Source organism: Benincasa hispida, chromosome 8, assembly GCF_027475165.1.
Source record: "Benincasa hispida cultivar pf3 chromosome 8, pf3_genome.v1.1, whole genome shotgun sequence".
Lineage (NCBI taxonomy): Eukaryota > Viridiplantae > Streptophyta > Magnoliopsida > Cucurbitales > Cucurbitaceae > Benincasa > Benincasa hispida.
The window spans coordinates 61,643,311-61,663,499 of record NC_143485.1 but is presented as its reverse complement, the minus strand read 5'-3'; the positions used below and the strand labels follow the sequence as shown (position 1 = coordinate 61,663,499).

At 33.5% G+C, this 20,189-nt stretch overlaps 1 non-coding gene and 1 pseudogene across 1 annotated transcript; both read left to right on the top strand.

The window, feature by feature from the left end:
- The first annotated feature begins 284 nt into the window (after positions 1–284).
- On the top strand, positions 285–391 carry LOC120084333 (small nucleolar RNA R71). The gene has a single exon (XR_005483693.2). It is a non-coding gene; the product is annotated as a small nucleolar RNA R71 (small nucleolar RNA).
- A 7,373-nt stretch (positions 392–7,764) lies between these two features.
- On the top strand, positions 7,765–17,651 carry LOC150034755 (uncharacterized; annotated as a pseudogene).
- Positions 17,652–20,189: the final 2,538 nt, after the last annotated feature.

The following is a 20,189-nucleotide window of genomic DNA, read 5'->3' as shown; positions in this document are numbered from 1 at the left end:
CGCTCCCGTGTTATTAATTGCGATGCCTTGAATTAAACTCATCATCGCAGTCATCTGGCTCTGCAGGGATGCGATGGCCTGTTGTTTGCGTCATTATCTTTAATTCTTAATCTTTGATCGTTTTCCCGCCAATCCTCGTGATTTTTGGAAATACAATCAAGTATACTCTTTGCCTCCTCATATGTTTTGTCGAGTAGACCACCAGCGGCTACCGCATTGGCAGTGGTCTACGAAGAGGGACTCAATCCCTGATAAAAAAAATCTCCATTTACAGGAAAGCTGGTAAGCCATTATGTGGACAGTCTCTTCCCAACCGCTTGAACCTCGCCCAGGCATCCCTGAGGGATTCATCATCTTCTTGTTCAAAATTTGTTATAAATTTCCTTCTTCTAATATTCTCGGTTGGTAGGAAATACTTTTTCATACACTTTTCCACCACCTGTTCCCAAAAAGTTATCTCCCCCGGTCCGAGAGAATATGCCCATTTTCTTGCTTGATCACACAAGGAGAATGGGAACAGAGTGAATCGAATTTCCTCGGTTGAGTTATTCGAGAACACAAAAGTGTTGCAGATTTCTATGAAGCTCCGGAGGTGGGCATGCGGGTCTTCGCCACGCCTTCCTCCAAACTGCCCCGTAGCCTGGATCATCTGCAACATTACCGGCTTCATTTCAAACCTCGATCCATCTAACGTCGGCCTCATGATTCCTGGAGAGAAATCATAGAGGTTAGGCGACGCATAGTCCCGGATGGGTTTATTGCGATCATTCGCCAAAAGGATGGGGCTGACCATTATATTATTCGTGTTTCTGGCCCTTGCGTCCAGTTGTTCAGCCATTCTTGGTGTTCTCTCCTGTTGCTGGCAGTTGTCTCTTAGTCTGCATTAAAATGTAATTTGTCAGAGATTGAGAATCTGCAAAGAAATTAGAAAAATTATCGTTAGCACACTATTTTGCCGAAGTCCCCGGCAACAGCGCCAAAAACTTGATGCGTTATTTTATGGTTTGGAATTAAGGATGAATTGCATTGATGAAAATGCATTGAGCACTCAAGTTTTCTCAGTGGAATCCAAGTGTAAACCCTACTGAGTTCCTGGTAAGTCCAGGGTCAAACTCAGGGACTTGTGAAAACAGGTTGCGATGGTAATTTTTGTGAAAACTTTGCGGTAACCAAATAAATCAATAGTTGTTAAGGTTGTTGTTTGTGATGATAAAAAAAATAACAAATGCGGCGGATTTGAGAAAAGTCAGGTGTGTGATAGATGCACTGAGTATGCGGATGAACGGGTTGAGAAGGTCTTTAGCTAGCGTGACTTGGGAATGCATCAAACTATGCGATCATGCTACAACCATGCACAGCAAGTCATTTTCCAATGAAAATGTGATACTCCTTAGTCCAGGACGCATGTGTTGAATGCAAAAGTGTTCGTAGAGCTTATTCCTAAGTCTCTACTCTTTTCCTATGCAATGACGCAAGATGCATAAAGGCAAGGTGACCGCATACAATCATATCCTATCTCTAGGATGCATGCGATGCATTAATAGCAAGCAGTGCTTATTCCTAAGCTTCTATCTCTTGATTATGCATTCTAATTTGATTCTCTCGAGCCTAGATTCTGACCTGACCTTCCCAAGCCTAGAACCTGTCCTTAGACTACCCTTCCAAATATCTCTAATGGACAAATGAAGCATACATAATACAAGATAGTCGTGTAGAATGAAGATCCCCAGTTAAGCTAGCTAAGTGCTTCTCAACCCATTCAACAGATTTAGCTACTCATGCGTAAATAACAGAGAGTGAACAGATATAGAGAAGTAAATTCCATTTTATAAATGAGTCTGAATACAAAATAACAATGGAAGTTAAAGGTAAAGAGCCTGGTAGAAATCCCTTGCTGCCCAAGGCTTTTATACTGGTAATCTCTATTCGGTTCAAAAGATATTCCTGCTTCCACAGAAGTCGGCCCTCTCTCTAATCTTGAAGCTTTCAGCGCTCTCCTAAGCTTACTGGAATGATCTGTCGGCACAATCTCCTTCTTTCGCATTCGCCTTAAGATAAAAGAAAATCTAAATTATGAACAAAACTTGTGAACTCATGTGATGGTGAATTTTTGAACTGGTGGAACCCCTTTTCTGAAGGATGTCTCTGGTTTTTATAGAGCTTTGGGGTGAAGGCGGCTTCTCTCTCTTGATTGCACAGATGGGATGGCTTTAATCCCCTGACTGATGTGCCGAATATTTGTCACCAAAAAGCTAAATGTACTTGTTAGCACTAGTGGCTGTCAACTTAATTCGAATTCGACTGTCATCAACTTTCTGTCCCATCGTGATTAATTATGCCTTTCACCCAAATGCGCCCACCAAGTTGCGCCGACCAGGTTGCAGCAATCATTTTTGAGCAAATGTTTGCGAACACAATCACCACAAAGCCTTGTGGTAATGCTGCGCTCAACCAATGATTTCCTATGATCGCAATTTCCGCCTTGGGTAACCACATATTCTGTATAAAAATACAAAAATCAACTGTTCCTATACGATAAATGCATGCGACAGTAATATTATGAATTTGATGCTCTTTGGATGCAATCTAACATATTTTATGAACGCAAGCCACCATTGTTTAAGAACTTAGCACTATGTTAACGTGCATTTCTGCTCGTTATCAATTACCCTCCTAACCTAGAAGAGAGACGGCAATAGTCACCAACACTTTAGTGGCATGCACTACCTAACTAGCTTCCTCAACCTACTTAAGAAACTTTTGATCCCATATATAACATACAATAAACTTAAGAAAACTTTAAAAACAACCTCAAAACACCAGGTCCAACACATAACATAAATATATCATAATAAAAGTTGCAGAGTCTAGTGGGTCAAAACTTTGATCTCTAATCCCCAATATGAACAACACATATGTATAGACATAGACATGATAGACACTTAGAAAGTCACTGTAATCTTTAGCTAGTCTTGAATCCTTGAGTGGCAGAGTAGCAAGGTAGCTAACCTCTAGGGAGATGACTAGTACCTGGGAAAAAGGAAAACATTTGCAAAAATGAGCTACTAGCCCAGTGAGTGTCTAATAAAACTTTAATCATCATGCTTAAAACTGAAAAACTGCTAAGCAAACTCATACTTAAAACTTTTAAACATAGAATCTTTGGAATCAGTAAAACATCATAGCTTCATAAAATCTTGTTAAGAGAGAACCCTTTTTCTCAATCCCTCAACCTTTATCCTTAGTTGGTGTGGAGTAATCTCAACACAGCTAACGTTAACTTAACCTACATACACGTCGTAATGACTAAGTAATGTCATACCTTAGGTACTATGGCCCAAATACCTTTTCAATCTCACTGTCCTTTAGTATCGAGTTCATCATGAACATCATAAAATCTTACTCACTAAAACATGTATACATAAAAACATAGTAACATGAAACATATGCTTTAACATCCTTATCATAAAATCATGAACTTCTAATGCATGCTTGTAACATAAAGTATATAAATACTTGAAATGTTTTTATAACTTCTTTAAACTAAGTCATGTGTTAATAGGCACTTTAAAATCAGTTTGCTTGGAAAAATTCTTCATAAATAAAGCTAGCATGAGTCTAAACTTTTAAAGTAAAACATGAGTTTACTAAAACATTAGAAAAACACTTAGTTTTATCACTCACAGCCTTGGGCATCCTTCCTAAGGTTGATAAGTCTTCTCTATTGGCGTTAACCCTATGGAAATGATAAACATATTTGGTCAATGCTATTAGTCTCCTCGTGAGACTAACTCACATAACAGGCTTCACATTCAAATTAGATCGTCATTCTTCAGCTCAACACATACCTTCCTTATGCGTTCAACACTTAATTCTTTGAATGTTAACAATGAACCATGAAACTAACTAGCACATCCCATGCACCAGCGCAAAGCCTATACGCTGATTCAGCCACTCATCATCGCAATACCTCAACACCAGCACGTGCTCTATCACCCACAATGTAAACCTTGCACCTACGCCTCACATGCATACTAGCACAACGTCTCGCATCAATCTTCCCTTGTGCACACCTACAGCTTGTCGATTGAGCTGCTTGCTTGCTCAACGATTACAATTGTTTGTGTTGGGATTGGTGTCCTAATTTTTCTAGAGTCTCGTTGTTTTGTAAAGATACGTATTGTTTAATGAATAAAATAAGTGTTATTTAATTCTGACATTTACTCATATCCAATAAACAAAGCTCCTTGGTTATCTATGTGAACTTAAGCATGTACATGTGGTATATAACTGAACTATGCCTTAAGTGATAACCTAAATAGGTCTGTAGTATAAGGATTAAGGTGGGATACTTGATCCTGATGACACTATGGATACGACCCGCTTTACAGAGGTTTGCAAGTGTTGTAAACTACTACAGATGGTAGATCCTGACCATTCATGTGAAGACGTGAAGCGGGGGTGTTCTATACAAAGAGTTTGTATGGGACCTAGACCACGAGATGACTAGACTCTGTATATAACGCCGTTGATACTAGAGACTTACATCTCACCTAAACGATCATAGGTGACACGACCTTAATCCTGAGTGTTTTAGGAACTCCTGCCTTTGAGGGTGGTCCTTTGATTAGTATAAGTGAGAGTGGCTAGATTACCAACTCAATATGCCTACCTTTTTGGAGACTTGTCTGATGTGGGAGCTGGGAAGTCAATCCACAATATGGAATTCACTTCTTTCCCGAAGCAAGGATAAGTAGAGAGATTGCTCCCTTAAGGACTGATTCCGGGGCTTGAACAAGTGGCCACAGCTTCTCTTTGGAAGAGGTCTCAGTCATAGTATGACTATGACTTATGTTCATTAGAGGGATCAGTAGTACTTAAGGAGACAGATGTAACTACAGGGGCATATCAGTTATTGGCCCAGTTGTACTTACTAGCGATCTGTGAAGGTTGTCACACTGCTGATTGGTTAAGATGGACATATAATATATCTGTGGTAAGGAGAGTACAACTGTCGGTCTTTAGTGGAGTGCCTGACAGTTAACGGATGGTGGATCCCATGACTAAAGAGTTTAGTCAGTTATTCACGTACCGTTGGAACTTCGAGCTACAGGTCCATGAGGTCCCCTTGGTAGCTCAATGGATTCAATTAAGGACCAGTTCCTGGTGTTGATTTGAAATGTTTAAATTGACAAGAGGTATTTTAATTATATATGATATAATCGGTTTAATGTATGAGATACATCTAGTAGAGGATTGATGTAAATAAGATTTACATTAAATACCATGGAATAGAAAAAGAACTATGGTTTATGTTTCATAAGATGAAATATTAAAACTATAGGTTATAAATATAGTATAAGTTGGTTATTATTTATATTTATAATAATATTAATTATTGGATAATTAATTTTTTTCTTTTAAATAACCAAAATAGTGGGTGGTTATTGAATCATGGTAACCGTGAGTTTAAAAAGAAAATGGTTTTCCTATTTGGAAAAGAGTTTTTCTAAAAACAGTTTGAAAAAGTTTTGAGTTTTCTCTCTGCACAAAAGAAACTTAAGAAGTCGTCAAGTAAATTCGTATTTACTAAATGACGACTGGGCGAGCTAAACGATTGTGCAGAGTAGAGCTAAACGATCGTGCAGTGTTTACTAAACGATTGCATAGTTTTGCTAGACGATCGCTGGCCCAAGATAAACGATCGTGTAGTGTCTATAGTCAACAAATCGAGCTAAACGATAGACTAAACGACCGCATAACTTCTGCTAGACGATCGCTTAGTTTTATCTAAAAGATTGGGCATCGACCTATATGATAGGTCTCCGCCATATCCCACTTGCCCAGTCGTGTACCAGATCGGTGTTTCCTCCATTCGTCTGCCTCATACCAAGTCCAAACAGAGCCCACCCTCTGGATTCTCACACCGAGAATACCAAGGTCGCCTTGTTGGTGGTGTCAAACTCAACTTGACACTGTCAAGGTTCACTGGAGGTCGTTCGTAGTGTTGTGGAGGCTATTTGTGTTGCGGAGGAGTTTGTGACCGAGCAGATCATTGAGGACGAGTGCGAAGAGTTCGTGCTTTATTAGTGCTGTGTTGTGGTCGTGTAGATCAAGCGTTCGAGATTGCTATTATTCCAGCGGCCGTGCGTATCGGAGTGTGGAAACGCTTCTGCATTTGTTCGTACAGTTTTTCCCTCTATACATTTGAGATTTTCATGCTGTAATTTCTGTATTATTTGTATAACCACTTGTTTGAAGTCGATTGTAAATATATATTCATTCATGATTGTAATTTGGAATAGTCTGGTTCCGCTACTCATGGAAATATCGCTTTCAACTTCCTTCAGTTTGCTTATTCAAACCAAAAACTCCAAATTCATTTTTGAGCTCCAATAACTTATTTCCCAGACCTTTTCTTGGAAACTTACTTACCTTAAAATTTGAACTTCAAATTCCTCGTGATCTGGTCGAAATTCTTCGATCTCCACTTTTGACCTAGATTCATCCAAGAACCTGACCTTCTTAAAGAATCCTTCAGATTTCAATTTGACTCTCTAAGAATTTCTTCTCACAGCCCAGTGCCATCAACTACACTCATCAATCGTTCAAATGGCTCTAGAATCACCTCTTTTGCACATGTAGGCTGCTCAAACCAACCCTTTGAATTGATGTCTTCTATTATACTGTGAACTACATGCCCCCTTTTAAACCTTAGGTTGCCATCTCACTAACTAAGTGGGCTTAGTTCTCCTAACTTTGACAGTTGGCTCACTTAAGTCGGTGATTAAGCTGAGAACGCCTTTTAAACCAACGTATAGTTCCTCAATTCATCGCAAGGCACACACTCGACATTCCCAACTAATTGGTCAGTGCATATCTCAGTGCATCTTGTGCCCATCGCTTTGTCCCCTGGTTATCATATAGCTTCCTCGCACGTAGCCCTTCGCCTAGCTAACGCACATCATCGCATGCGCTTGCTGTTGCCACAACACCTAAGGCAACCTTGTGCATGCCACGCATGTCTAAGCTTTCTAACCTCACATAAGGCTTGGCCATCGCATAGCTCACGCCCAATGGATGGCGTCCTCTCTCTTGGCCAACACTTCGGCGCCCTAATCCTTGCCTCAATGCCCAACTAGCACTCATCATAACCTCAATATGCTTTGGTTGTCGCATACCTCAACAAGACCTTCAATGTAGGGTTTCTATACTTAGCCAAATTTTCTTCGTTTAACCATGTATATCTATACTTTAGCATCCGAGAGCCTAAATATTCCATACTTAGAATATTTTTCTTCTTCTTCTATCTTTCTCGAGCTTCTTCCCTACAACATAATATTAACTCATTCTTAATCTTAATCAACATACTAATTAACATGCTTAAGTAAGGAAAATAAGGTTCGGGGTTTACAAGTTGGATTAAAATGAAAATGAATTTTTGCACAAGTGTCTATTATAAGTAATTTGTTTTTGTATCAGCATGCCTAGCTCAATCGTTATTTTTCTTGGCATCGAAAAATTAACTGGAGAAAATTATATAACTTGGAAAAATATGATGAACACGGTTTTGATAGTGAGTAACCTCATACTTTTTCTCACAGAGGAATGTCTTCCATCCCCTAGGCACAACACATCACGAAGTGTTCGTGATGACTATAAGAAGTGGAATAAGGCCAATGATAAGGGAAAGGTCTATATTTTGGCAAGCTTATCTGAAGTCCTGGCTAAAAAGCATGAGACCATGATCACTGCACGCCAGATATGGAATCACTACATGACATGTTTGGAGAACCTTCCTCACAAGCCATGTATGATGCTCTTAAGTTCATCTTCAGTGCGCAGATGGCTGAAGAATCGTCTGTTAGGGAACATGTTCTTAACATGATGAATCATTTCAATACCTCTGAGATGAATGAAAGTCTCATAAATGAGCCCAATTAGGTGAACTTTATCGTGCAATCACTGTCAAAAACTTTCTGCAATTCTATAGCAATTGTGTTATGAACAAAATTGACTACAACCTCACCACCCTCTTTAATGAGCTATAGATTTTGAATCTTTAATGAAAGCCGAAAGAAATAATGGGGAGGCAAATGTTGTCTTCTCCAACAAGAAAAATTCCATCAGAGATTCGACCTCAGAAACTAAGTTTGTGCCTTCCTCTTCATCTGGTGTGAAGAAGTGGAAAAAGAAGAAGGGATGAAAGGGGAATAAAACCACCACTACTACTGCTACCTAAAAGGACAAGAAGGTCAAAGTTGCAAAAGGAACTAATTATCATTGCAACCAAGATGGATATTGGAAAAGGAATTGCCCAAAATATTTGGTTGAGAAAAAGAAGGAAAAATAAGGTAAATATGATTTAATGGTTTTGGAAACGTGTTTGGTGGAAAATGATAACTATTTGGATACTTGATTAAGAAGCCACTGACCACGTTTGCACTTCTTTGCAGGAAACTAGTTCCTGCAAACAGCAAGCAGCGAGAGAGATGAATCTACGGTTTAGAATAGGAGAGGTTGTCTCAGTTGTTGCAGTTGGGAGTTTGAAGTTGTTTTTTGAATCAAAGTTTATGTTGTTAGACAATGCTCACTATGTTCCTAATTTTAAAAAAAAACTTGATTTCAGTTTCATGTTTGTTAGAACACTCTTTTAATGTATCTTTTATTCGAGATAAAGCATTTGTCTCAAAAAATGGTATTGCTATTTGTTTTTCCACAAACGAAAGTAACTTATATGTACTAAGGCCAGTAGTATCTAAAATGCTCCACAATATAGAAATGTTCAACACTGCAACTACTAAAACTAATAAAAGAAAAATTTATCAAAAAGATAATGTTCATCTTTGGCATCTAAGACTAGGTCACATTAATCTTAATAGGATTGAGAGGTTGGTTAAGAGTGGGCTTCTAAATGAGTTAGAAGAAAATTCTTTACTTGTATGTGAATCTTGTCTGGAGGGGAAAATGACAAAACAACCTTTTACTGGAAAATGTTATAGAGCCAAAGAACCCTTGGAGTTTATACATTCAGACCTTTGTGGTATGATAAGTATAAAAGTTAGATGAGGGTTTGAATATTTTGTCACTTTTACAGACGATTATTCAAGATATGGGGATGTTTACCTAATGCAACATAAGTCTTAACACATTTGAAAAGTTCAAGGAGTATAAGCTTGAAATTGAAAATTTTGTTAGGTGAAAAGATTAAAATACTTCGATCAGATCGAGGTGGAGTACATGGATATTGAATTTCAGAGCTATATGATACAACATGGAATCACATCTTAACTCTCAGCACCTAGTACAACTCAACAGAAAGGTGTATCATAAAGGAGAAATAGAACCCTATTAGACGTGGTTCATTCTATGATGACTTATGCTTCTCTACTTATCTCATTCTGGGGTTATGCAGTGGAGATTGCAACTTACCTTTTAAACCAAGTTCCATCAAAGAGTATTACTGGAATACCCTTTGAATTATTGAGAGGTCGTAAAAGTAGTTTACGACATCGTAGGATTGGGGATGTCCAACACATGTGCTTGTGATAAATCCAAAGAAATTGGAACCATGTTCAAGATTATGCTTATTTATAGGTTATTCTAAAAAAAACAAGAGGTGGTCTGTTCTTCGATCCAAAAGAAAACAAAGTATTTGTATCAAAAAATGCTACTTTCTTAGAAGAAAACCACACTAGAAAACATACGCCAATGAGCCAAATCGTATTCAATGAAATTTCTAGAGAAATTACTGAAACTTCAATAAGAGTTGTTGAAGAGGCGAGCACTTCAACAAGAGTTGTTGATGTTGATTCATCTAGTCAAACACATCATTCTCAAATGTTGAGAAAGCCTCAATGTAATGGGAGGATTGTAACCCAACCTACTCGCTTTTTGGATTTAACAGAAACTCAAACTGTCATATTAGATGATAAAGTTGAGGATCCATCGTCTTACAAGATGGAAATGGTTGATGTTGACAAAGATGAATGGATCTAAGCCATAGATCAGGAAATGGAGTCTATGCACTCCAATTCTGTCTGAAAACTTGTAGATCAACCTGATGAAGTTAAACCCATAGGTTGCAAATGGATCTACAAGAGAAAACTAGGTGTAGATGGAAAGGCACAAACATTTAAGGCTAGACTAGTAGCAAAGGGTTATACCCAGGTTGAGGGAGTGGACTATGAAGAAACTTTCTCACCTGTTGCTATGATTAAGTATATCTGGATTCTCTTATCTATTGCCACATATTATGACTATGAGATATGACAAATGGATGTCAATATTGCTCTTTTGAATGGTAATCTTGACGAAACCATCTATATGACCCAACTAAAGGGATTCATTGAATAAGGTCAAGAGCAAAAGGTTTGCAAGTTTAATCGGTCAATTTATAGATTAAAACAAGCATCTCGATCTTGGAATATAAGGTTTGATGTTGCAGTCAAATCTTATGGCTTGATCAAAATGTTGATGAGCCTTGTGTTTACAAGAAGATCATCAACAATTCAACACCTTTTCTTGTGTTGTATGTGGGTGATATCCTACTCAATGGGAATGATGTATGTTACCTGACTACCATTAAAGAATGGCTAACTGCTCAATTCCAAATGAAATATTTGATTGAAGCACAATTTGTTCTAGGGATCCAAATTATAAAGGATCGAAAGAACAAATAACTAGCATTGTCAACAAATAACTAGCCTTGTCTTAGGCATCCTATATTGACAAAGTGTTTGTTAGATATTCGATGCAAAATTTCAAGAAGGGTTTGTTACCTTTCAAGCATGGAATTATCTTGTCTAAGGAACAATGTCCTAAGAAACCTCAAGAGGTTGAGGAGATGAGATAAATTCCCTATGCATCTGCAATGGGTAGCCTTTACGTATGTCATGTTATGTACTAGACTCGACATCTGCCATGCAGTGGAAGTAGTCAGTAGATATCAATCCAATCCAGGATTTGATCACTGGACAGCAGTTAAAGCTATTCTCAAGTATCTTAGGAGAACTAGAAACTATATGCTTATGTATGAGGCTAAGAATTTGATCCTTACAGGATACACTAACTCTGATTTTCAGTCTGAAAAGGATTCAAGGAAATTCATATTAGGATCAGTGTTCACTCTGAATGGAGGAGCTATAGTATGGTGCAACATTAAGCAAGGTTGTATTGTGGATTCTACCATGGAGGTTAAATATGTAGCTGCTTGTGAAGCTGCTAAAGAAGCCATTTGGCTCAGAAAATTTCTCACACATTTGGAAGTTGTTCCAAATATGTACTTGCCCATCACATTTTATTGTGATAACAGTGGTGTTGTGGCAAACTCCAAGGAGCCTTGTAGCCACAAACGTGGAAAGCATATAGAGTGCACGTATCATCATATAAAAGAGATTGTGCAACAAGGAGATATAATCGTCACAAAGATTGCCTCAAAGCACAATATTGTTGATCAATTTACAAAGGCTCTCATGGCTAAAGTTTTTTATGGTCACTTGGAGGGTCTGGGTCTACAAGATATGAGTCATCTAAGCTAGGACAAGTGGGAGATTTTATTGGGTATATTCGATGCTCTAGTTTATTGTATTGTTTATTGATACTTTACATTACATTGTATATTGATACTTTACTTTCCCACACGTATGTTGTTGTATTTTGATACATTCCAATAGCTTTGGACAACTAGGAGATTGTTGGGATTGATGTCTTAAATCTAGTGTATCTCGTGGTTTGTAGTTTTGGCTTAAATTATTTATCTAATAAAATCATAGGTGTTTTAGACATTTAGATAGCATTAATTTAATCCAATAAACTAAGATCCAAGGTTATATGATGTTCCTTGAACAGTATGTGATTGACATACAGGTGGTTCATGTTCAAGTAATAACCTAAAAGGTCTACAGAAATGGATGAAAGTTGGGTGCCTTATCCTGGTAACACTGCAGATACGTCCCACTTTGTAATTGTTACATGAGATGTAAGTGTTATAAACAATATGAGTCATATTGTTCATATAAAGACATGTAAGTGAAGATATCCTGTATAAAGGAGTTTATACATAGACCGGACCACGAAATGATTAGTTTCATTTTATAACACCATTACTTGAAGAAACTAATACTTCACTAGGATGACTATAGGAAACTTGACCTTAATCCTGAGTGAGTTGTGAACTCCTGTTTATGACGACAGTCCTTTGATCTGTATGGGTGAGAGTGGCCATGATAGTCAACAAAATAAGTCTACTATTTTGAGGATTTGTCTGATTAGGGAGCTGGGAACACAGTTACACAAGATGGAATTCTCTCATTTTGTTCATTTGATCCGTTATACTTTTGATTTGATTCATTTTTAATTCATGAAATTCACGTAGTTAATCCCACACATGCATACAGATCATAATATAGGACTTGAATTAGAAATAAGTTTAAATACTTTCTACTTTCAGCTTTAGTTCATTTTGATCTTTGTGTGCTTTCAACCTCGATTCATTTTAATTCATTAAATGTTAAAAGGTGACATTACAAACAGATCCATAATCGATGAACATTTTGAAACCTAAGAAATCAAAACACTTTTTGAAGTATTTGAAAAATCATTATAAACAGATCCATATTCTCGTTCATTTGGTACAACAAACCTAACTTCGATTTCTTTACTAATTGGATGCAGTTGGGAGAAAGGGAAATGAAATGGAGTGTAAGTAATTTAAAATACCATGAAGAATTAATCAAAGAAGAAGTCAAGTTGAAGGTGCAAATATTGAATAAGCTTCAGCCATCTCTAGACAAACTCTCTTTTGCAAATACTGCCTATAGGGCAAACCCAAAACGACTTCATGCTTATCAGCTGGGAAACTTGATAGGCAGGTAATTAATTTAACACTAAAATTTCTCTAACTGTTTATTTTTTATGATAATTTGCAGAGTGAATATCTGACCTCTTAATTTGAAATTCAATCAAATGTCTACTAGTTCATTAATTTTGTAAACTAAAACCAATTCTCAAACTATATATAACTTTACAAATTCACAACCCAAATATTTGTAGACCATGTAAATTGTCAAATTACAATTTTGGTTTGCTATACTTTGAGATTTCTTTTGTTAAGTTTTTTTTCTACACTGAAATATCTAAATTTAGTCTATATATTTTTAACCAATCATAAAATTAGTTCGCATCATTAGCTTTAAATTAAAATTTTCATTTGAGAAAAGACGACACAATTAGGGCCACTTTGAGAGCCTGAAATTTAATTGGTATGTAATGGGTTGTAATCCAAGTCCACGTTTGTATTGAAGGCTTGCTCGATTTGTAATCCCCATTACATTTCATTATTACGATTTTCAACCAAACCCTCTTTCCATCATTTTCACAGTTCACGATCCCATTCCAATTCCCGTTTTATTTTAGAGTCCTTACTCCCAATACTTCATATTACATCTTAACCTCCCAAACATGCTCTTAAAGTACAAGAGACTAAATTTTTAAATATTTGTAAGTATATTTTAGGGTGTGTATAGTTTAACTTTTCAAGTGTTTCATTTTGTGTAAAAAAAAAAGTCATTTTGAAAAAAAAGTTGGAGTGTTTAGCAATCATTAAAAATAGCTAATTTTGAAATAAAATAAATTTATAAAATAAGTTAGTTTTAGGAAACACTTGAAATCAACTTTTATATTAATGATGTTTGAATGTTTAATGGTTAATCTCTCCCTAATTTGTATAATACATAAAATTATCAAAGCCTCTCTAGTTTTCTACCTCACTTCCACCATGGGTCGGCACTAGCTAGTACCGACCACTGCCGGCAACTTACTTTGGTGAAATATCTGGCAACCACCTCCAACGACCAACTCTAGTGATTACTACCACCAATTCTAGCAACCATGTCTAACGACCAACTCCCATGACTATTTTTTTTTTCTTGCATGTCTATTTTAAACTCTATAGAATTAATACTAATATTGTGAATTAGAATTAATACTAATTTATATTAATTTTATAACAGAAATTAAAGTTCCTAATGCAACATGGAAGCAAAAATATGGCCAATAAGAAGAAGTTATTGAGGGAGATCAATTCAAGCCAGAAGATGGAAATTGGAACAACAATTGATGAACTTGACGATCCAGTACAAATTAAAAATCATTCCTTTTTAAAAATTTTCATATTTTTTTAAAAAAAATAAGATGGGTTAATAGTATTAATAATTTTCTTGGTATCCAAATTACAGATTAAGAAGATGAATGAGCAGATTGAGAATTCCCATATGTATTTATATAGAACAGATTTTGAAGGGATTCATAAAGAAATGAAAAGGCTTGAAATGGTGAGAGAGAAGGCTGTGGCCAATGCTGCTGTGGGTGGAAGGCTATGGATTCTTTTGGAGCCAAAAAGGATATTCAACAAGTTAATGTAAATTATTGGGGAAAAAAAATTAACGAAAATATCAAAATATTTATAGAAATAGTAAAAAAATAAAATTGATAGAGATTGATAGACTTCTATTAATTTCTATCACTCATGAATATTGATATATTTCTATCAACCTCTATCAAAGAAATAAAAATTTTGCTATTTTGTGTAAATAGTTTTCCTTATTTTTTTTTATTTTTGAAAATCTCCCGAAAATGAATTTGATTTTTGTGAAAAAGAAATATTATTTTTGGGTTTAATATAGGGTTAATTATGGTGATTAATTGCAGGTTATGTATGAGGAATTAGATGAGCTGAGGTTAAAGCAAGTTGAAACTCGAAATGAAGCCATGTATAGGGAGAAAAAATTGGGGCATATAAAAACACACACCTTGTTTTTACAGAAACATTGGAGAGATATCAATAATAATGTGTGTAATAAGGTGGAATTTACCCTAAATTTGTTGAGTTTATTCCTTTTTAATTTTAACTTTATCAAATTACACCTTAAAGTTATGAGAAAAAAGTGGTTGTAATTAATTTTTAGCTTTTTTATTAGTTTTCGTTCAAAAAAATATTCAAAAGAGGTATATGGTCATTGAACAAAATGACATGTAATACTTGTTGTATGATGAATTTCAAATAAAAGTGACATTAGAGGTTTTTTTGGTTGAAAATTTTGAATTTTAGCAAAAGTTATATTCAATAGATAATTTGGGCATAAAGCAAAAAGTTTATTATATAGAAATGGGTGAGTTTAAGGAAAATTTTCACATAACTTTTTGATGAATTAGTAAAACTTGAACCAATAAAAAATTGAATATTTATAGTAAAAGTTGATATAATATGTCAAGTTTAAGATAGAAATGATTTTCTTTGTTTACAGAAAATATTTATTTTACAAACTCGAATCAACCAAGTTATTGGTGATAATCTTACCACTTTGAATAACTTTAATATTGAATACATATCGTTCTATGTTTTGAACCTAACTTATAAGTAAAGATAGATTAGTTAAACTAACCCAGCATACAAATAGTTAAAAAAAAAAGCTATATATATATATATGTGGAGGGATTTTCAATAATAAAAAAATAAGAAAACCATTTACACAAAATAGAAAAATTTTAATCTTCTTTTAATAGATAGTGATAGAAGTCTATCAGTGTCTATCAGTAATATAAATAACCACTGATAGACGTTAATAGAAGTCTATCAATGTTATCCGTATTTTTTTTATTCTTGTAAACAACCATAAAAGATAAAATTCCATGTTTTATCTAAATAATTTAAAAAATACGTATTTTATCTAATTTTTTAAAGAACAATATTTTTTCAATTAACTCATATATACATACGTACTTACATACATATAACCTAAAAGAATAATGGATAGCTACAGTTTGAGTTCATGAACATACCGTTTTTTTATTTGAGAATTTCTAACCATTAATTTTCTTAAGTTATATTTAGATTGGCATAATCATAGATTTATGGAGGGATTTGACAATATAAAATAAATTACATGTCAAACAAGAATATAATAACTTAACTAGTAATACAATCATGATAATGATACCTTCTATTGGTCGTCACTAAAGAAAGATCATTTAGGTAAAGAATATTCAAATTCTCATTTTCAAATATTTTCACGTGTCATATTAAATAAATATAACATATAGTTTGAACATACATTTTAGGCGTTCATTTTCATTTTCAATTTAGCTCTTATTGATTTAAAAATTTTCAATTTAGTTTCTTAGCCTTTTTGTAACCATTTTCAAATCAGTCCTTCAAATGTCAAATTAATTTAAAATTAACGATTTGAATGAATATATATGGATAATTTTCAAAAGAAATCTTAATTGACTTATGAAAGTTTAGAAGTTTAATTTATAAAATTATAAGTCTCACATAATGTTTAATCAATAAAATGTAATGGAGGGTACAACTTGATACACTTACAATAGTCCATAATTTACATTTATACAATTATTTATTTATGGTTTATATTGATACAATCCGAAAGTTTAGAGGTCTAAATGGATATTTTTTCTTACTTCTATATAGTTTCTACTTTAATATATACGTATATGTGTGTGTGTGTGTTTGATCCCTACATTTTGAGTCTAGATTCCATTTAGTTTTTAAATTTTAAAATGTTACCTACATTAAGTCCTTAACTTTTGAGTTTAGTTTCAATTTAATTTATAAGTCTCAAAATGTTTCAAATTTAGTCTTGCAATTTGAATTTTGTTTCAATCCAGTCCCTTAGATTTCAATATTTGAACTTTTAGCCTTAATTTTTCACTAAACATTCACTTTCTACCTTTAGTGTTAATGTCTATCCATTAATTTAAAAGAATTATAATTAATTATGTTTCACTATTTTTCATCACTATTAAAATTAAAATTGGAATTTCAAATCATAACTATTTTAAATCAATTAATAAATATTAACCTAAGGACTAAAAGTGAGTATTAATGGAAAAGTTGAAGTTTAAGTATAAACTTTGAAATCTAGAGGATCAAATTGAAACAAAACTTAATTCTCGAGAATAAGTTTCTAACATTTTAAAATTTAGTGATTAAATTAAAATCAAACCTAAAACGTAAATGAAAACTAAACTTAAAACCTAGAAACAAAATTGATATCATAATTAAATTATAGAAAATTGATAATAATCATGAACGTTTAAATGACTTTAAATTTTTATTTTGTTATTGTTGGAAGAAAAAGTAAAAGAGAGGTAGGTAATATAAGTGAAGGGGCATTTAATATTGAGGGTAAAAATGATATTTTACCTGTCAAAAAACAAGTTTTTAGAAAGCCATCAATCATATAAAAGTTTTTGTTTTTCGAATCATTTTGTACAATTTTAGACAAATAATTATCAAAAAAAAAAAAGTTAAAAGAGGAGGAAAAGAAAAGGGAATAACAATTTCAAATGAACTTCCAAAAATCAAGTGATCCAATAACAAAACCAAAGGGGGGGCGGGGGGACGAAATTACACGAAAGAGTGTTAAGAGTAAGATCAAAGGCAAAGAAACAGAGAGATGACTACAATTAAAGCTTGAATCAAGAACATTTCAGTGATCGAAGAGGACGAAAACAAGAGAGAGCCGAGGAGAAAGAGGAAGAAGAATAAGAAGCAGCTTGTTTACGATGGTAACAATGACGACGGCAGATTTTGGCTTCGGTTTCGTCTTCATAAATGGTTTGCAGAGTAATTTGAATTTGGGGTCTAGAAGCACGGTCAAAACGCAGCGGCGCAATCGCCGAAAATCGGGTTAGCGGCGGCGATGGTTGGGCGGAAGGAGTTAGGGTGTTGTTGTTACTATCAGCCATTTCTTGTGCGATGGGATATATGAGCCTGCAACTCATCCGGCTGTGCTACCGATGAGTTTTTGGCTAACTCTACTTTGGAGTTATATAGCCTTTTCTCTTTACCTCTAGTTATCTCATTTTTGTTTATAATACACTTTTGCTTTTATTTAACTTAATTTAACACTTAATTATATATTATGGGTATCGACTTAATTCATAAATATTAGCTAGTTTTAGTGGAATTCTTATTAAGATTGGAGGTGTCACATAAACATGGACGAATTGTGATTTTAATGTACTTATTTCCGCTTTAAGATCGGAGATTCGAATTCTCATATTTCATATTTGTTGAATTCAAAAAAACGAAAAAAAAAAAAAATGGTTTAATCATTCCTATATTTTTATGATTTTTAAAAAATAGTATGTTAACTTTTCAGTCTATAGTAAGAGATATTAAGAATATATTGAAGATATCAAATAAAAGCGTTCAATGTGGCCACGATTTTAGATGTAGGAGTGACAATTTGAATCTCAAACTTTTTTTTATTGAAGATACGATATCTTTAATGAGGGATTAATTAACACATAACAATTGATAAATCAAGAAGATTTTTAACCTTAAATTCACAATTTTATTGGGCTGAATTATAGTTTAACAATTTAAGTTGGCCTTGTAAAAGAACAAGATTTTCAGTTCACTCCATCTATATTAGAGGAATTTACTTTTTTAGTCCCAAGTTTCGAGAAATTAGTGTAATTTCACTTATGAATTTTTAAAATGTAAATTTTTAGCCTATGAACTTTTTAGAATAGGTAATTTCGATCTTTGAATTTTCAGAATATATTTTTTAGTCTCATAAAGTAGATCATTCATGTCAATTAAAACTCAAAATTAATAATTATATTAATTTATAAATTATAATCTTTCATAAATATATTAATTTATACGTTCATTCATATTTTGTTCCAAAACATTGTGTGAGAGTTATGATTTTGTTTCGATTAAATTCATAAATTGTCATAAGGGAATCAATTTGGATCCTTTATCAAAATTACTTTTGAAAATTATCAATACATCAATCATGTGTGTAGACTTTTTCAAATTTCAAATTAACAAAATTGGCAATTAAAATTTATGCATTGACAATTTATAAAGAAAAACCTAAGAGTCGAAATTGATTAATTTAATTAATAAAATTATGAGTCTCATGCACTGCGTATCAATGTAATGGAAAATATAAATTGATATAGTTATAAAAGTTTTGTGTTTAAATTGATACAATTATTAATTTGAAATTTTAGATATAAATTGACATTTTTCTTCTTTTTTTTTTTTAATTTAAGAATTGCAGTAGGAAAGACAAAACCATTTACCTTTAGGGTCGTATTTATTGAATTATCTCGTATTCATTAAGAATTATTTTTTGTTCAATAACTACGGTGTAAGAGATTGAACCATCAATGTTATGATGGAACCGGCACAAATAAATCTCCATCTAATACATTAACCACCCAAGGGGGAAATAAAATCTCAAAAGCCCCCAAAATGGAAGATTGATTCAAAACAAAAGATGTTTCAAAACTAGTCGCAACACAATTTTCATCCATGTGACAAGTAGGAATATTATAAATGTTCTGTTATTAGAAAAATATCAATCTATATCTCTAAACTTTAGAGAAATGAAAGGTGTAACTTGATTATAAATAAAAGGTATAATCCTAATGAAAGATATAAATTGATTGACTTATGAAACTCAAAAGTTTAATTGGCTCAAATTATAAGTTTCACACTATATGATAGAACAAAATATGAATAATGATGTAAAATCTACCTCAATAAATTTACGAAAGTTGAAGATTTAAATGTATTCATTATTAATTTAAGATTTTAATTAATATAGTTCCAAAAGTTTAAAATTATAAATTGAGATTTTGAAAATTTTCAAGGATAATTAAGAGAAATTGACATGAATAATAATATAGGTTAATTACATTTTGTGAAAAGAATAATATAGCTTAATTAAGATAAAAATAAAACAAATTTATGAAAACTCAGCTGTCTTGTTGTACGGGAAAGGAACCTTATGGCGGCCGGTTTTCTTTACCTTTGGCCATATTTGCCAATTTGGGAACCGCGTTATCAAATTTACGATGGCACGTTTCCCGAAATATCTCGAATTCTTTTTATTATTTCCCATCACCTATTCATTAACTAATAATAATAATCATAGTTTATTTTTAAAAAATAAAATAATAATAATAGTAATAATAATTATAAGGTTTAAAGGTTTTTTTGTCTCCAAACTTTAAATAATGTTCCAATTTGGTCCATAAACTTTTGAAAATGTCCATATTCCATGAATATTGTTTTATTTTGGTCTCTAAAGTCCATGCTATATAAAGATTTTGTTAACTCTTTAAAAAAATAGCAAGGTGATTTG